The sequence below is a fragment of the Bubalus bubalis genome, chromosome 14 (genome assembly GCF_019923935.1).
Source record: "Bubalus bubalis isolate 160015118507 breed Murrah chromosome 14, NDDB_SH_1, whole genome shotgun sequence".
In the NCBI taxonomy this organism is placed as follows: Eukaryota; Metazoa; Chordata; class Mammalia; order Artiodactyla; family Bovidae; genus Bubalus; species Bubalus bubalis.
Window position 1 is genome coordinate 19889723 of NC_059170.1, and position 13659 is coordinate 19903381.

Genomic DNA, 13659 nt, shown 5'->3' on the forward strand with positions numbered 1-13659 from the left:
GTGGTCATCAAAAAAAAAACCCTTTTCATTATGAAAAATTTCAAAGATACAAAAAGAAAATAGTATAATGAATTGCCAGCTTCACCCAGCTTCAAATAGCAGCTCATTAACTATAGCTCTCATCTGTTACCTCTGCTGATGGCTTATTTTGAAGCAAATCCCAGACATCACATTCTTTCATACATAACTCTTTTGGTAGGTTTGGTATGGTAATCTTTTAAAAAATTATTTTATTGAAGTATGCTATACTAAGTCACTTCAGTCATGTCCGACTCTGTGCAACCCCATAGATGGCAGCCCACCAGGCTCCCCCGTCCTGGGATTCTCCAGGCAAGAACACTGGAGTGGGCTGCCATTTCCTTCTCCAATGCATGAAAGTGAAAAGTGAAAGTGAAGTCGCTCAGTCGTGTCCGATTCTTAGCGACCCCATGGATTGCAGCCTACCAGGCTCCTCCGTCCATGGGATTTTCCAAGCAAGAGTACTGGAGTGGGGTGCCATTGCCTTCTCCGTTATTGAAGTATAGTTGATTTAAAATGTTGTGTTAATTTCTGTTGTACAGCAAAGTGATTGTTATACATGTATATATGTTACTTTTAATATTTTAATTTATATATTTTTGGCTGTGCTGGGTCTTTGATGCTGCATGTGCTCTTTCTCTAGTTGTGGTGCTTAGGGTCCTCAGTGCAGTGGCTTCTCTCGTTGCAGAGCACAGGCTCCAGGTGTGTGGGCTTCTGTATTAATAGTCGTAGCACTCAGGCACAGTAGTTCCGGCTAACAAACTCCACGGCGTGTGGGATCTTCCCAGACCAGGGATCAAATCTGTGTCCCCTGCATTGGCAGGCAGATTCTTAACCACTGGACCACCAGAGATTTCCCATTATGGTTTATCACATGATATTGAATACAGTTCCCTGTGCTATACAGAGGAACCTTGTTATTTATCCATTCTCTATATAATAGTTTGTATCTGCTGATCTCCAACTCCCAGTCCATCCCTCTCCCAACACCCTCCCGACAAAAATTTCCTAAAACTTGCTAATAAGAAGACAAACAACACCATTTTAAAAGGGGCAATAGATATGAACAAATTTCACTAAAGAAGGTATAAGAATAAGCACTTGAAAAAAATGCCTAAAATCTTTAGCCATTAGTGAAAACCAAAATGAGATACCATTTTACACCCACTCCAGTACTGTTGCCTGGAAAATCCCATGGACGGAGGAGCCTGGTAGGCTGCAGTCCATGGGGTTGTTAAGAGTCAGACATGACTGAGCAATTTCACTTTCTCTTTGTACTTCATGCATTGGAGAAGGAAATGGCAACCCACTCCAGTGTTCTTGCCTGGAGAATCCCAGGGACGGGGGAGCCTGGTGGGCTGCCGTCTATAGGGTCACACAGAGTCGGACACGACTGAAGCGATTTAGCAGCAGCAGCAGCAGAGCAGTTATTTTTTAAAAAAAGACAGTAACAAACGGCAAGAATGTGGAGAAACAGGAAGTCTCATACATTGCTAATAGAAATGTAAAATGGTTCAGCCACTTTGGAAAATAGTCTGCTGGTTTCTTAAAAAGCTAGGCATAAATTTCTCATAGGACCCAACAATTCCACTTCTGTGTATCTACACAAATGAAAAAATGAATGCCAATGGCTTGCATATGATTGTTCACAGCAGAATTATTCATAATAGCCAGAAAGTGGAGGGAAAAACTTACATGTCAATCAATTGATGAGTGAATTTTTAAAATGTGCTATATATGTACAACGGAGAAGGCAATGGCAATCCACTCCAGTACTCTTGCCTAGAAAACCCCATGCACGTAGGAGCCTGGTAGGCTGCAGTCCATGGGGTCGCTAAGGGCACGACTGAGCGACTTTACTTTCACTTTTCACTTTCATGCACTGGAGAAGGAAATGGCAACCCACTCCAGTGTTCTTGCCTGGAGAATCCCAGGGACAGAGGAGCCTAGTGGGCTGCAGTCTATGGGGTCACACAGAGTCGGACATGACTGAAGTGACTTAGCAGCAGCAGCAGCATATATGTACAATGGAATATTATTCAGTAATAAAAAAAGAAATGAGCTATTGATAAATGCTATGTCATGAATGAACCTGAAACTAAACATTAAACTAAAGCAAAGTCAGACACAAATGATCACATATTGCATATTTAATTCCATGTATTTGAAATGTCCAGAAAAGGCAAATTTATAGAGATAGGAGGTTTTGATGAGGGATTTCCTGGGACAGAAGATGGAAATGAGAATTAGCCCATGTAAATGACCATGAGGGGTCTCAGTAGAGTGATGAAATTTCCTAAAAATAGTTTCTGATAAGGACTGAAAAACTCAGTAAATTTACTACAAATCATTGAATTGCATCTTTAAAATGGGTAGATTTTTAAATGGGTATACCCATCTTTAAAATGGATAGATTTTTAAATGGGTTGCAGACATGTAATCTACACCTCTAACAAGATATTGAAAACACATGTTCAACACCTGAGAAAATTTTCTCTCTCTAGAAGCAACCGATATTGTCATTTCTTTCACCATTGATTAGGTTTTACCTGTTCTAGAACAGCATACACACATGCCAGTTGTTCCAGCAGTTGCATTCCTATGAGTTATCCTTTCAATAGATAGGCAGTGAGCAAAATAGCAGGTGAACATGTGATTGATTCATCGTAACATTGTTTATAATAGGAAAAGACTGGAAATAAGGACAAAGTCCATCAGTAGGGGATAAAATAAATTATGGTACTAGAAAACTATGCCAGTCTTAAAAAAAAAAGCATATGTACTGATATGAAACCATCTCAAATTTATTTTATTTAGGGAATAAGGTCTAAATACTCGGTAGAAAATAACAACAGATTACATATTCATTTGCTTGTATATGTATAGAACATCTCTGGACTATAGAAAGGAAGAGAGTGAGATTGGATGTCTTTTAAAGGAATTGAGTGGCTGGGGGACAAAAGCAGAAGGAAAACATTTTCATATTTTTTGAATAATGTATCAGATATCTATATTAGCTATTTGAAATTTTTAAAAAATTTTAAAGAAGTAAAATTATTACTAAAAAGTGGGTTGATTTATTTAAAGAAAAATATGAGTAAGTCTCATCATAAAGCATATACAGACAAGGACAAAGCACTAAGGCAGGATGTGGACAAGTGTGGCTGGGAGCCAGCCCAGGGCCATCTATCACAGGGGCCAGCCAGGGCCTGTCTGCCTCGTGGCTGCACACCTCCTGCAGCCTCACCTGGGGCTGGAGAAGGACAGAGGCTAAGCCCTGAGCCCTGAGCCTTCCAGACACTGTGCCGCGCAGTAGTCACAAAAGTTGCCCAGTGTTTGTGACTGCTTCCTGAGAGGGTCAGAATGGGCTCCTGTCACAAGCACAGAGTTCCCAGTCAGCAGGCTGCATCACAATCCTGCTGCCACTGGGGACGGTGAGGCCACCTGGGTCTCTTGGACACCCAAGGCCATCCTTTAGTCCCAGAGAGAGAAAGAGCAAGAGCGTTTCTCCCATTCCTTTGCAGTTGAGGTGTAGAGCTCAGGATATGGAGTCAATCTCGGTTTTGCTGTTTATTTGCTGTGTGACCTCAGGCATGTCACTTACCTTCTCTGAGCCTCTGTTTCCTCATTGTAAACATGGAAATGATACTTTTAGAAAAACATATTGATGAATAAAGCAATACATGGATAAGGGAACAACTCAAATGTTATCAGTAGGAGAATAAATCAAATAAATCACGCCATGTTTACACAATGGAATACATATAGCAATAAAAAGAACAAATCATTACTACAGGCAAAAGCATAGACGAACTGCACAAACATAATGAGTGAGGGCTTCCCTGGTGGCTCAGAGGTAAAGAATCTGCCTGCCAATGCAGGAGACTCAGGTTCGATCCCTGGGTCAGGAAGATCCCCTGGAGAAGGAATTGGCAACCTACTCCAGGGTTCTTGCCTGGAGAATCCCATAGAGAGAGGAGCCTGGCGGGCTAAGTCCATGGGTCTCAAAAGAGTCAGACACAGCTTAGAGACTAACAACAACAATGAGTGAAAGAAGTCAGACAAAAAGAATACACAGCATAAAAAATGTACTTTTTAATGTTTAATAACAGGTAAAACAAACATGAGGTGACAGAGGTAAGAATACTGGTTACTCTGGAGCAGCAAGAATTAGCTGGGAGGGGCGCCTCCCTCACGCCCCATGTGGGGCAGCTAAGAGCTCACACGCAGCAAGCGTGTGATGTCGTGTGCCAGAACAAAGAGAGAATATCCCACGTGCTGCAATGAAGGTGCAGCCAAATAAATAAAGAAAAATATTTGTAAAAATATAGATAGAGGAAATGAAGAACACAGTATTCAAGAGGATGGTTACCCTGGTCAGGAAAACAGTTGGGTGGGGAGGAGGGTGTAGGGATAGATGCAGGTTATTGTCTAGGCTCTGCAGTTTGATATGGGATGGTAGATTCACAAATGCCTGAATCATTACTTTAAAAAATAAATTAGGGCTTCCCTGGTGGCTCAGTAGTAAAGAATCTGCCTGCCACTGCAGGAGATGAGGGCTTGATCCCTGATCTGGGAAGACCCCACATGCCTTGTGGCAACTAAGCCCCCGCGCCACAACTGTGGAGCCTGTGCTTTTTAGAGCCAGGGAGCCACAACTACTGAGCCCACAGGCCGCAGCTCCTGAAGCCTGGGCGCCCTAGAGCCCATGCTGCGCACTAAGGAAGTCACCGCAATGAGAAACCCGTGCACCCAACTAGAGAAAAGCCCTCAGGGCAACGAAGACCCAGCATAGCCAATAAATAAATAAATACAAAGAAAGAAAATTTCAAAAAATTAAAAACCAATTAAACAACTCAAAGATAATTTTAAAATAATACAAGGGACACAAACACCTGATAGGGTTGTTGAAGGGTGTATCAGTCATGATTCTTAGTCGCAGAACAAAACAAAGATACAGTATATTAACACATCCATAGGAATTTAGAAAGACGGTAATGACGACCCTGTATGCAAGACGGCAAAAGAAAACACAGATGTAAAGAACAGACTTTTGGACTCTGTGGGAGAAGGCGAGGGTGGGATGATTTGAGAGAATAGCACTGAAGCATGTATATTACCATATGTAAAATACATCTATTTTACATATCCAAGTTCCATGCATGAAGCAGGGCACTCAAAGCCAGTGCTCTGGGACAACCCAGAGGGATGGAGTGGGGAGGGAGGTGGGGGGGAGGTTCAGGATGGGGGAGACACATGTGCACCCCTGGCTGATTCATGTCGATGTATGGCAAAAATCACCACAATATTGTAAAGTAATTAGCCTCCAATTAAAATTAATAATAATAAAAAAAAAACAACTCAAAACTCTCCTCAGTTTGAACAGGAAAGAAATTTATTAAAGGATGTCAGGTGGCTCAGAGAATCTCCATGAGAGCCTGAGCACCAGGCACTGGGGACCGTGTACTGTTCGGAACAACTCTAAAATTCCCGAGGAGAGATGCCAGGGTTGGAGTTGTGGGACACAGACACTACAGCTTTCTCTGCCAACCCTGAGCTCTGAATGCTACCAACAGCTACTACTCAGCACCTCTCTGTGTGAAGTAGCAGCAATATTTTACATGTCAGGTGGTGCTAGTGGTCAAGAATCCACCTGCCAATGCAGGAGGCCCAAGAGACGCGGGTTCAATCCCTGGGTCAGGAAGATCCCCTGGAGAAGGACATGGCAACCCATTCCAGTATTCTTGCCTGGAGAATCCCATGGGCAGAGGAATCTGGCAGGCTACAGTCTATAGGGTTGACAAAGAGTCAGAGACGACTGAGCAACTGAGCACAGCACACACACACACACACACACTTAAATATATATACGCTTGTTCATTTGTTTGTTTAGGGGTGTGTGGACATGTGTATGAAATCGTGGGTGTTAAGGGCTAGTCCAGATGCTAGAAACACTGTAAGAGCCTACTCAATCAGGGTTAGGAATGGTAAGGTCACATGGCAACTGGCAGGACTAGTTCTGGAATGCAGATAAGACACCCCCAGAGATTCTGAGGACTTCTTAGAGGAGATTTGACATGGAATACTGGCTTGCCTTGGCAGATGGAAGCCAGGAAACACGGAATTATTTTGAAAAAGTTATTTTAATAAGACTGTGTTATATTGGTACAAAGTCTGTCACGTCCATTATCTTTTTAATTTTCACGATTTGCAAAGGGCAAGGACTGTAAGACACAGAAATACTCAGTATTGACTCCAGCTCTGCAACATCCCAGCTGTGTGGTCTGGACATGTGATGTAATCCCTCTGAGTGTCAGTGCTCTCATCTGTAAAATGGGGGCAATAATGAGACGTCATGAGGACCACGTGAGAGAGGATATATGCCAAACTTGGCTTAGAGTGGGTACTTGATCAGGTAATAGGGACAGGTGTTATTTTTCATCACTAGCATTTCTCCTACAGTTCATGTCAGAAGAAGGCATAGCCATGGGACAGACTGTTACACCACGAACAACAGGATCTAGGGCCACAGACTCAGCTACCAGGTGAGAAAAAGTTCTGGAGACAGCCAGCTAAAGATAAGGAGAAGTCCACGACAGGGGGCAGAATGCAGGATTCAGAGATGATGGGGGCAGTTGGCTGGGGTAATCCATTTGGTTGTTGGCATGAGGTGGCCTGTTAGATGCGGGGCCTATAAGAGAAGAGACAAAAGCAACTCAGGGACCCAGCCCAGAAACTGAACTCCCTGATTCAACAACTGAATAATGTTTGTTTGCTTGTTTGTTTTGGCTGGGCTAGGTCTTCATTGCTGCATGTGGGGCTTTTCTCTAGTGGCAGCAAGCAGAGGCTACTCTCTAGCTGTGATGATGGGCTTCTCATTGTGGTAGCTCCTCTTGTTTCGGAGCTTGGGCTCCAAGGCATGTGGGCTTCAGTGGTTGCGGCGTAGGGGGTTAGCTGCCCCCAGGCAAGTGGAATCTTCCCCGACCAGAGATTGAACCGTGTCCCTTGCATTGGCAGGTGGATTCTTAACCATTGAACCACCAGGGAAGTCCTAGAATAATGGTTTGATCCAGGCTCTGAAGTTGGGTAGATCTGGCTTCATATCCCAGCCTCAATGCCAAGACCACTGTATGACCTTAAGAATGTTCCTCATCATCTCTGACTTCTGTTTACTTCCCTGTGGAAAGATTGTCTTCTCACTTCTGTTGTTCTTCTAGAATCATTAGTTCAACAACGGTCTTCCTCAATTGCCTCATTTTCAGAGACCTTGGTCTCCCAGGATCATACCTCTACAGTGAAGCTAAGCCTCAGTTTTCCTTTACCACCTCCCCCCTTCCATCCTTGACCTCTCTGAGACCACAAATCCACTGGCCCTGACACACTGTCCACCCATCCCTTCTGCATCCACGTGCCTCCTGGTCCCCCTGGATTCCCTGCTCAAAAATTGTGATAACCTCCTTGCCCCACCCCATCCGGGGTAATTCCCAACTCATCCCCATCATCTATTGCAGTCTCTGGCAGCCATGTTGAACACAACTGGAGAAAACCAGTCACCTTAGCTTTATTTTATTATTATTTTGGCTTGAGGCTTCTGGGCTCTTAGTTCCCTGACCAGGGATTGAACCTGGGCCCACAGCAGTGAAAGTGCCAATTCTTAACCACTGGACCACTAGGAAATTTCCAAGGATTGTTTTACTTGAGATTCAAGTTTATAAAAACCCCAGTGGGGTTTCAGCCTTACTGGCTCACTCTGTCAGACAACTCTTTCATACATTCTTTCCTTTAAACTTCTCTCACAGACTTCTCTCATCTTTCAGCTGGCAATGTTGTCTCAACCTTTTTTTTTTTTTTTTTAATATTTATTCTTGTTTATTTATTTAGCTGTGCCCGGTCTCAGTTGTGGCATGTGGGATCTAGTTCCCAGAGCAGGGATTGAACCTGGGCCCCCTGAATTGGGAGCATGGAATCTTAGCCACTCAACCATCAGGAAAGTCCCTGTCTCAAGCTTTTTGAGGAAATGGCAGTCAAGAGAACTCCCATACTTTCCCATACTGAGGGATACCTGTACTGTACAAATATCTCTTACCCTATCTAAAACTTTTCCCTCCATAGGCACTCTGGGTCTCAGGGTCCCATCCCTTTCACCTTCTTAATTATTCCCTCTCTTCTGTATCACTAGTTTCTCCTTTCCTATTGACTTTTTCTATCAGCAAATGAACATGTTTTGGAACTTACTATATTGAAATAAGCAAGCAGCTCTCCTTTGACCCTACATCTTTCCCATCTGTGTTTCCATCCTCTGTTCCCCTCTGTGCAGCCAATTTTCTTCAAGGAACTGACTCAGTTTGATGTCTCTACTTTCTCACCCCGAATTCACATTTTGGGGAGGGGGGGGGGGCTGCATCTCTCAGCTTTTGCCCCAACCAGGAATTGAACCTGTGCCACTGAATCCTAACCATTAGGCCACCAAATTCACTCTTTATCATACTTCAGTCTACTGTGCCCACCTCTCCACTAAAACTGCTCTTTTCAAGGCCACCGACTCGACTGAAGCAACCATGCAGGCACTCATGCACACATGGAGGCTTCAACACATAGTTAAGGATGATCAATCATTAATTGTGTCTCCAACCCCTCCTCCCTTCCTGAGGATACACAGTGGGGCTGAAAGTTCCAAGCTTCTAATCCTGGTTTGATCTTTCTGGTGACCACCCCTCCTCCTGAAGCTATCCAGGAATCCACCAAAAGTGGATCCATTAGGATAAAAATGCTCTGATCACTTGGTGAACTCCAAGGAATTTAGGAACTCTATGTCAGGAACCATGGTCAAAGACCAAATATTAGACCAAAAAAAAGATGTTCCTAGTGCTCTAATCAGTTAGGAAATTATAAGTGTTTTAGGACCTCTGTGCCAGGAACTGGGGACGGAAACCAATATACATATTTTCTATTATTTTATGTTGGCATACAGAAAAGTATCTGATACATTTCTTGTGTGTTGTCATTAGTATTATCTGTCTGCATCATGTTTGAGCTCTCAAGAGATGTCAATACAGTGTGGACCCTCCACTGATAATGAAAAACTTTCATCTCTGAGTCCCTATGATATTTCAAAGTTTCCCGCCAACTGTTCTGTGCTGTGCTAAGTCACTTCAGTCATGTCTGACTTTTTGCAACCCTATGGACTGTAGCCCACCAGGCCCCCCTGTCCATGGGATTCTCCAGGCAAGAATACTGGAGTGGGTGGCCATGCCCTCTTCCAGAGGATCTTCCCGACCCAGGGATTGAACCTGTGTCTCTTACATCTCCTGCAATGGCAGGCAGGTTCTTTATCATTAGCTCCTCCTGGGAAGCCCTGCCAACTGTTCTAACAACATCTAAATGCTTCTGTCCTCAGGGACCTGTTCTCTTCTCCTTTTAAGTGATATAATTCATTCCCATAGTTTAAAATGTGTAAGAAACAATAGTGCGTGCTTGCTCAGTCGTGTTGGACTCTTTGCAACCTCATGGACAGTAGCCCACCAGGCTCCTCTGTCCATGGGATTCTCCAGGCAAGAATATTGGAGTGGGTTACCATTTCCTTCTTTAGGGGATCTTCCCCACCCAGGAATCGAACCCACGTCTCCTGCATTTCAGGCAGATTGTTTACCGCTTGAGACCTTGGGGAAACCCAAGAACAATAGAGTCACCTTTGAATACTGGAAGTCTACATTCTTCAGACCCTGATGCTGGGAAAGATGGAAACCAAAAGGAGAAGGGGGCCATAGAGGATGAGACGGTTAGATAGCATTATAGACTCAATGGACATGACTTTGAGCAACTCTGAGAGATACTCAAGGACAGGGGAGCCTGGTGTGCTACGGTCCATGCGGTCGCAGAGTCAGACATGATTTAGCAACTGAACAACACCATACTTAAGGAAATATATTCTTTTTTATTTTTTACTTAGATTTAAATTTTAAAAAATTTATTTGGCCATGTCAGGTCTTAGTTACAGCATGGGGGATTTTTATCGCAGCATGCAGGATCTAGTTCCCTAACTAAGGATTGAACCTGGACCTCCAGCACTGGAAGTGCAGAGTCTTAACTACTGGACCACCAGCAAAGTCCAAAAGGGATATATTTTGAGGACCAAAACATCACCTAGTATTTTTATCCTTACTGTTCTTTGTTCAAATCTACAGGAACTGAAGGGTGCCTTCTTTTTCATTCTTTTTTTTAATTGAAGTATAGTTGATTTACAATGTTAATTTCTGCTGTACAGCAAAGTGATTCAGTGATTTAGTTATATATATATATATACATATATATATTCTTTTTCATATTCTTTTCCATTATGATTTTTCACAGGATATTGACTATAAATGGTTCCCTGTGCTATACAGTGGGACCTTGTTGTTTATTTATATTATTAATATTTATATTTTTACTGTAATTTTGGAACTATTGCTTATATCATGTAGAACAAAGAAAATAAGTAAATACATGACTATTAAGAATCAAGATCTTTCACGTAAGAAGTGATCTGACTATAAAGTCAAAGAAGTTCACGAAAAACACTTATGAGCTGGAAATAAAAATGTATCCTCTTGATTACATATATATTCATTCCTAGATTTACTCAGTGAAAGGGAGGGCCTGGAAATATTAAATAATAAGTCAATAATGATGAGCATAACCTGAGTCCAAATCTTATTCTTAAAAATCGACCAGGTCTCTTTGAAGAAATGACTAATTCTTGAGCTTGCACAGGGAAAATATAAGCAGTGACTGGAACACCTTGTTATGCCAAAAAATACGAATGCACTCAGGATTAATAAGAAACAAAAAACAACTCCAAGAGTCTGCCAATGACTACATTTTGGACAGTTTGAATATTAACAAAAAGTGAATATAATTTATCATAAACATTGAAAAAATAAAAATCTATGAGTTTATAAAATAACAGAAAGAGAGATAGAGAACTCATTTGCCACTGCAGAGGATGGCTATTATATTGACTATTTAATTTTTGGTTAGTAAAAGGAAAGAGTTAAGCATTTAACCTGTCTTTTTAGTAGAAACTGTAATTCATTTTCAGGAGAAAAGATAAATAAATGGAGAAAGAATGATAGAATAAAAAATTTATTACCATTTTGCATCCTCGTTGAAATGATTAACAGAAGATAATCAATGGCTGCTAAAACTGAAACTGAGTCCCCATCAACTGCGTTCCCTTACTGAGTTTATGATCAACCTCTCTATCCTTTATTACATTTCCTGTTCCTATTCCCCTCAGGATTGAGGAGTATCAAAGAAAAGTGGGGATTAAAACCAAGCAGGGGACTTCCCCGGGAGTCCACGGGTTAGGACACCACACTCTCAGAGCAGGGGGTGTGGGTTTGATCTCTGGTTGGGGAACTAGATGGTGATGGACAGGAAAGCCTGGCATGCTGCAGTCCATGGGGTGGCAAAGAGTAGGGACATGCCTGAGTGACTAAACTGACCTGAACTGAGGAACTAGGATCCCATGTGCTGCACAGTGTGAACAAATAAACAAAAAAACCCCAAGCAGGACCCTGAAGGGTCTTCCTGGGTACAAAATCCCCTTTGTGTCCCCCATTTCTTACTTATGGAGAAAAGGCTTGTGCCTCCTTGGCCTCCCCAAGTTCTAAACAGTAGACCCAAGCAGTTACTAATTAAAGCAGTGAGGGAATGCAGAAACAAATAAAAGCAGTTAAGCAGGAAAAATAATGACAAGAATGTAGCAATAAAACAGAGTTCTAGACACCCCCTCAAGGAATATTGTAACAATCTGACACATATCTTTGAGCTGTTGTGCAGAAACTAAGACCTCCCCCCACCCAGGTGGAGGATGGTGACAATGTGCTGACCACAAGCACTAGACGCCAGACTGGTTGAAATTTAAAAAGCTGGTGATTAAGATTCCTGAAACACCATCCTGTTGCCTCACCACCAGCCAATCAAAGTCCACACGCTACAACCCTTACTCTAAGTGTCTTTAAAAACCCTTCTCTGAAAGCCATCAGGGAGTTCAGGTCATTTTAGCTTGAGCTGCTGGTTTTCCTTGCTTGGTGCCTACAGTAAACACTGTACTTCCCCTCACTGCAACCCACTGTCAGTAGATTGGCTTTGCTGCCTGGCAGGTGAGTGGACACAGGCTGGTTCAGTAACAAGACCATCAGGTAAAAGGCTCTTGTACAACAGGATGTTTCCACCATCCCAAGGTATGACCCCACAGATTATTTGCCAACTGCAAAGGGGAAATAGATCCTTTTTCCAATTGAGAGATGGAGCAGTCTGTCACCACTTTAACCAATTGATCAACATTAGCATCACTTATAGGGTTTCCCAGGTAGTGTAGTGGTAAAAGAATCTGCCTGCCAATGCAGATGACTTGGATTTGATCCCTGGGTCTGGAAGATCCCCTAGAGGAGGAAATGGCACCCTACTGCAGTATTTTTTCCTGGGAAATCCCATGGACAGAGGAGCCTGGAGGGCTATAGTTCATGGGTCACAAAGAGTAGGACACAACTTAGCGACTGAACAACAACAACTACAAAGATCAGCTCTGGGTCAGTTTCAATTCTTTATTTTTTGCTCTATTAATATGAAATAAAGTGCATTTTTCTATTGATTGCCAGATTTTGTGAATGTTAACTATTGGCTGTTGGATATTTTTATAATTAAGTATTCTTGAACTTTGTTCTGGGACACAGTTAAATTATTTAAAGTTTGATCCTTTGGGGTCTTGCTTTTAAGATTAAGTGGCTAGATCCCACATGCTGCAACTAAGACCTGGAACAGCCAAATTAATTAATTAAATAAATAAAAAGAAAAAAAGATTAGGCAGGACCAAAGTAGTGCTTAGTCTAGGGCTAATTTCTCTCCCATACTGTGTACTCCACCCAATGCTGTATGAATCATGAGGCTTTCCAGTCTGGCTCATGGGAAGAGGCACTGTTTATTCCTGCTGTTCATGAGCCCTGAATGCTGGTACTTCTAATCCTTTCGGGTGGTTTTTTCCCTGTCCTTGGGCTTCCCAGGTGGCTCAGTGGTAAAGAATCTGCCTGCCAATGCAGGACACACAAGAGGCACGGGTTCGATCCCTGGATCAGAAAGATCCCCTGGAGGAGGAAATGACAATCCATTCCAGTATTCTTGCCTGGGAAATCCCATGGACAGAGGAGTTGTAAAGAGTCAGATACGACTAAGCGACTGAATTCACAGCTGTAGGGAGAAGCGTAAGGGGACGAGCCTGGAGCTGGGCAGCACCTGACAGACTGGGGGTCTTTACAGTTTATTTTCCATTTAACAAAGCATCATACCTCACAGTTGGCTGGCTTCATTTCTCCCCGCAACCAACCCTAAGGCGAAATTCACTGTCTCTGGCAGATAAGGAAATGGGGCTCAAGAGGTTGAGTGGCTGGACAAAAGGCAAATCAGTAGCAGAGTTAAAATTTAAACTCAGTTCCCAAAGATAAATGAAGGAGCAAAACAGTGCTTAGCTGGGGAGCTGTGGGGTGGGGGTAAGGGGTAGGGGAGTGGTAAGGGACCATCCTGGAAAGTGCTGAGATGACACAAAGTCTGTTGATAGGGCTTCCTGGCAGATAAACAAGAAATGAGCACCAATGGACTTGC

At 42.8% G+C, this 13659-nt stretch overlaps 1 long non-coding RNA gene across 2 annotated transcripts; it reads right to left on the minus strand.

Moving 5' to 3' along the window:
• Positions 1 to 6142: 6142 nt before the first annotated feature.
• Positions 6143 to 13418, minus strand: LOC112578732. Of its 2 annotated transcripts, XR_006544210.1 has the most exons (3): positions 13347 to 13418; positions 6524 to 6709; positions 6143 to 6344 (listed from the first exon to the last, which is right to left on the minus strand). It is a non-coding gene; the product is annotated as an uncharacterized LOC112578732 (long non-coding RNA). The 2 variants fall into 2 exon arrangements; XR_003103050.2 differs by having other exon boundaries at positions 6143 to 6709.
• Positions 13419 to 13659: the final 241 nt, after the last annotated feature.